This window comes from Centruroides sculpturatus, unplaced genomic scaffold (assembly GCF_000671375.1).
Source record: "Centruroides sculpturatus isolate CEXI.00-Female unplaced genomic scaffold, Cexi_2.0 scaffold136, whole genome shotgun sequence".
Lineage (NCBI taxonomy): Eukaryota > Metazoa > Arthropoda > Arachnida > Scorpiones > Buthidae > Centruroides > Centruroides sculpturatus.
In genome coordinates, this window is record NW_019384534.1 from 580,930 (window position 1) to 586,929 (window position 6,000).

Sequence of the window (6,000 nt, forward strand, 5' to 3'; positions counted from 1 at the left end):
ACTCCTGAAGATGGCTCATTAACTAGATTTTAAATCTTGTTAGTGAATCATCTTTTGTTTGGATTATTTAAACTTCCTGGGCCATCTAAATAAACTGTTATTTATATTCAGCTGAGTTGCCACAGTGGCTAGTTTATCCTTATTGCCAGATGATATTGTCTAACCTAATCTAGAACTTAGTTGCTCTGATCTGTTCCATCTATGGATTCAAAGATTGCCAGTATGAACGGCATCCAGCCTTAAAACAGCCAAATCAGGTAAAAGCAGTGATCTCACAAAAAATGGGATTAATAATGTAGAGGAGGAAACAAATCTATTACAATGTGCTAAATGTAATTGCATCAAAAAACATCACACAAAATATTTCTATCCTACAAGCAATTATTTATTGTGATATCACAGTACTGGACTGCAATTTTTAATTTATTTAATTTAAAATATATGCTCTCCACCTCCAAATTAGTAGTGGCTTGTCCCTGTACATCATACTTTTCCTTTAACAACAGAATTGTGCTAGTCATCTATCTAACATCTTTTGGGGGAAAATTTTTGAATTGAAATAACATTACTTCTGTATTGTGTCAGAAGTTTGTATATAGTTTCCTACCTCTAAGGTTTTCAAATCTGGTCTCATCTAACTAACTTCATTCTTGAGATTAAGGAAAGATTGATGGGAATTTATAGATCTACAGTTTTTTCAGCTATTTGAATCATGATAACAGCTATTCATATATCTACAGTTTTTTCAGCTATTTGAATCATGATGACTTTGATGACTTGCATTATATAATTAACATATACCTTATTACTTCAAATTTAAGGTTCCCTTCTTATTCCAATTTTTAAGATGTAAAATTAGAGTGCGGCTTAAATTCAAAGCAAATATTTTAACTTATATACTAAATATTTTCAATTTTAAAATCTTACTGTGGTTTAAATTTGAGGTCAGCTTATNATTCGAAGAGCGACATTGATATTTGGGTAAGACTCAATTAAACCAAAATTATGAAGAGCCTGTAGAATATTAAGTGGAGATGCAGTTTCTATATTTTGTATAAGAGTCGTTACTTCAAACTTAAAACTTTCAATTTCACTTGTGAATTCATACTTTTTTAAATCTTTGCTATATTTAATAGAGAGATCTGCAGCTGATTTTTTTTAAAATCAGCAACACTTGTGTATTGTAAAGAAGAGCCATAGAGAAAGCAAAAATCAGCCGTTTTTCAGTAGCATTTTAAAGACCTTGGGGGGGCCCCTTCGAGGCCCTACTTGGCCGCTAGTTCACTTACCGCTTAATCCGCCGTTGAGGTATACAACACATACACATACCACTATAAAGCAAAAAGTTATGTCAGAATTTCTGCACGCCTTTTACAATCTCGAGACTATGGTTTTATTCGAGAGTTACCACATTTTCTATTTAGCAATTTAGCAATTAAAAAAATCCCTGGGCAGATTTATTTTTCTTACAAAATGTTAGCTTTACAGATTTCTAGCTCTGCACACTGTAGAAAAATCTAGAAATACAGTTTTGTATATTGTAATAATATTAGTCGTCGCTAGAGAGCTCTATAAAGTAGAGAAAAATCTACAAACTTGAAAACTATAAACATAAATTTAAATTTCTCAAAAAATAAATAAACAAAATTTCAAAAGTTGCTACTTTTGGCTGATTTGTCTGCAGTCTCCACTATCTCACTACGTCCCTCTAAAAGTCACTGCGGTTGGGAACACTGGTGAGCAGAAATCTAGGGTAGTGGCGTACTGTAGTGGTGGCGGCACTTTTTAGGGAGCGGCAAAATTTCACAATAAATAATAATAATATCTTGTAAAAATTTGAAAGATTCTAATCTATACTTGCATCATGCCTACGATAGTGCTATCGTCCAGATAGTCCGGGAATCGGCTTTCTGTCCGGGTGAAGTAGTCATTTTTTCGTCCAAGAAAATCCTGTGAAACTTGTTGAACTTTTTTTTTTTCTTTTGCTTGTACAATTCATTCGCGTTCATATACATCACTAATATCCAATAGAACTATTTTAAACAGGTCGGTGCACTACCACCGAAGTTCTCATTGCTTGTTCTGTGACAAAACTGAATTTTGGTCTTTTAAATTGAAATACCTAAATAAGGGGGGGCCGAAATTTTCCTCCAGCCCAGGCGGCTGACACCCATGGTACGCCACTGATCTAGGGTGTAAATAAGGCAAAATGTAATCGCCAATAAAAAGGAGGAAAAATTTAAGATTTAAAACTATAATTTCTTGTAAACAACGGTTTGGGCACCCTTCCAAGTGGGCCCTGTGCGAATGCACCTGTTGCACCAGCCTAGTTACAGCTCTGACCTGTTTTATAACCTTTCAGGTTCTTAAGATACTAGCCGAACTAGCATGTCTACAGTTACTTTCAAGTATCTTAGATTGAAATTCAAGTAACTTCTACTTTTAAAATAACATAATTATCTTTTCTAACAATGACCATTTGGATCCTAAAAGTAAAGCTTTAAATGTTGATTGAAAGTAAAAAGGATTATATTTATATTGATACTAAATAGTCAACCTTCAGTTTTCAGTAGTTTAGTTCCTAATATTGTGATTATTTAAAGCAAATAAAATTTATTTATAATACCCTTTGAATCTTGACTGAATAATATTCTGATCTAATATCTTGAGCATATAGAAAACTATACCCTCAGTAATTAATTATGATTTACTTATCTCCTTAATTATTATTATCATCATTGCTATTTTTAATACATTTTTATTATACTTATGCTTTTAGATATATTATAGAATTTCCTGAAGAAAGTGAGCCAGTTTTAACAATCAAAAATGCAAAGCACCTTGAGAAATTCTTGGTGCCTAAAAATACTTCTTCTCAGTTACTAATTAAAATGTTTTGTACAATTTTATACCATTTTTCTTCTCTTTTTAACCTCTGTAAGGTAGAATACATTTTTAAACTAAAAAAAAAAAAATTTGGAAATTTTCCAGTTGGACCAGACATAGTGGTTATCATTTTTTCTGTGTGATAAGTGGAATAGTTGCTACATTATTTTTTGCTGATTGTGACCTCTCTGCTTGAGGCTTAAGGCTGATATAAACCCCTCTAGGTCTTGAGTAACATGAGTGCAAATGAGATAAGTATCCTAGTTACAATCTTTTATGGATTTCCTGTGAATGCTGATTATCAGAATTTGCAGCTTGTATCAGCATTATAACTTGTACTTACATCATTATGAATGCACCTAAAACCATTATAAAACAAACTTTATAGCATTAGAAAACAATCTTATGATGTCATAACTCTTTATCAGGAATGCAAGCATCATTGATAAGAGGCCTGGTCAGAGATTTTGCACTGTTGGGTATTGTCATTCACATATGACCAAGCAACAAGGAACATCTCTTCATTATCAACAGCTATTATAAGAATTTTAGCGGCTTCAAAATGAAAATGCTATTCTGAAATGTAAGTCCCAATCTGAATAAAAAATGAATCTGACATAATAGAAGAACTTAGAAAAAAATCAGAAACAGATAGAGATGCTCAGAAAAAATATCAGATAAAGAAAATTTAAGAACAGATTAATAACAATAGTGCTAGTATTGCTAGACTAAAATAAGATAATGAGCTATTAAGAAATGCATTAACAAGTAATGATGGAAATATGGATCTGAGATGGTACAGTTTGCTTCTAGTACTACACAAAAGAAAGTCAATAACACTAACCTGAACACAGCTGCAAGCCTATTTTTGGAGCCCACTTTGATGTGCTTTGGATCTGACCTACAAAAAAGAAGATTATATCGTAGGTAGTAGTAAATAGACATCTTATTTTGCCACTTTCACAATACGATATTATGGTTAAATGCAAGTGTTCAGGTTTGGAGTTATTAATGGAAGAAGCAGACACTTACCTTTGCATTTGTGCATGAAGCAATTACAACTGCAATTCTTCATATCCTGAAATCAGTTGTTATGAAAAATGGGTGATCAAACTTTCCACATCCACTACATGTAGTCGCTACCTTTCTGCCATCGATTGCATCTACTTCCTTCCTGGTCTCACAGATGGTGTGAACACCTGTTTTCACTTCAGCTCAGTGTTTCAAACTGTGTGGGAAATACCCATACATTTGTGGGAATTTTGGAAATGAACGGGCTGATGTGGAAAATTTGTATTTGCTTTAATCTGAATGAAGAATTATTTTATGATAAGAAGAAAGACAGGTTGATAAGAAGAAATAGAGGTTTGTATTAGGGAGATTGATGCTATTAAATTTTAGTTGTTAATTAAAGATGAAGGGGGGTTGTGTTGTATGTTGAGTGTGGTCAGTCTTATTAAAGATTTAACTCGTTATTAGCATTTACAATTTTTTAAAAATAAAACTCATCTGTACCCTAAAAATGAAGCTTTTTTCTATTTTATAATAATTAATAATTTAAAATGTTTTTTAAATAAAATATCATAATAGATGGCACTCCATATAATTTTAAACTTTTTGTTGGGAAAGTTATGCAATTTGTTGGGAAAGTTATGCAATTTGTTGCTGAATTTTTTCAGGTTTTTCTAATTACTAAATGTAGTGAATTAATCATAATACAGTAAAAATATTAATGTAGTGCAGTTTCAAAAACACATGGAAAAAGTGTAACATTTTATGATGTGGGAAATTGTATGCAAATAAGGAAATTTTGGGTCACTACCAAGAGAATTATGGTATGCTCTGGTTGATAACATTGCTTCAGCTTTACATTACTTTGTTCCTGGAGCCGTAACAAATGAGAGAAAATTATTATTATTCTATTTTTTTATTTTCCAATGTCAAGTTTGCTGTAGTCCATAGGAGGGCTAAGTTCACTAGAAATTTCCGACAATAAACCTACGGTTTCTAGAACCCACAGCTTCATTGCTTTCAATACACTGAAAGTCCTAGATCCAAAGGGTTGTTTTCAAAGTCCATTATGTTCCTAGATGTTGCTGATTTTAGGTGACATTTTTGTTCCTACAAAGGGACCAACTAGAAATGCTAGCATGTTTTTGTGTTGGGAAACAGTGTTTTTGAACGTTTTTAGCAGGGCTGCAGAGTCAGTAAAAAACACTCAACTCCAACTCCTAATAATTTTAGTAGGCCGACTCTGACTCCAGCAAAATTAAATACCAAGTCATTTTATGGGGGGGGGGCAGAGGCACTCATAGGGGTTACCCTACTCTGAACTCTAAAAGGAGCCCTGGGCATTTACCTAAATACTTTTATAGTTAGTATTTTTAATATTTAAGACATTAATATTTATTTGTATAAAAATATTAATTTTTAACAATACAGAGGAAAAAGAGGAAAAAGGGGAGTGATAAAATTCTACATCTACATATCTTTATTCTACAGCTTTTGAACTTCAATTTTACCTTTCCAGAAAAGTTAGTCCAACTAAAAAGTGTATGATCTAGCTACTTCAGCCCCTTGTTCAAACAAGAAAAGTATATACAGTGGATGATCGGTTAACGAACATAATCCGTTCCAAGACTTTGTTTGCTATCCGAATTGTTCGTTAACCGATTATCGATTTACCATAGGTTTTAATGGGAATTTAATTAATTCATTCTGGAGACCCCTCCAAAATAAAAAATATATACTTTCTTTCTACGTTTATTTATATGTAATAATAAAAATACATGTACAGGCATACCTCGACTTACGTCGTTTCGAGTTACGTCGTTCCCGATTATACGTCGCTTGTTAAAAAAGTATATGGAAAAATAAAAATCAAGTTTAAGTCATTTTATTCGACTTTACGTCTGTCCGCCACAAATATTGAAGTCGTAATATCACTAGATAAACGTTTAAAGCACATAAAATCATATTAAAATATATACAAGTATGTACTGTATTTACAGTACACGCATTCGTAAATTTAGATTATTTTTTTTGTACTATATTAAAAACTAAAATTTATTTGTTTGTAAGCTTAAAATAGATTTTTATTAACCATATATTATT

General features: G+C 32.1%; 1 protein-coding gene and 1 long non-coding RNA gene across 3 annotated transcripts in view; one reads left to right on the forward strand and one right to left on the reverse strand.

The window, feature by feature from the left end:
• The window catches only part of LOC111623134 (sestrin-3-like), a 76,381-nt gene that overhangs the window by 17,957 nt on the left and 52,424 nt on the right, over window positions 1-6,000 (forward strand). The window lies entirely within an intron of this gene.
• The window catches only part of LOC111623135, a 34,015-nt gene that overhangs the window by 12,065 nt on the left and 15,950 nt on the right, over window positions 1-6,000 (reverse strand). Inside the window, exon 2 of the long non-coding RNA XR_002756395.1 lies at window positions 3,731-4,114. This is a non-coding gene — a long non-coding RNA (uncharacterized LOC111623135). The remainder of the gene's footprint in view (window positions 1-3,730; window positions 4,115-6,000) is intronic.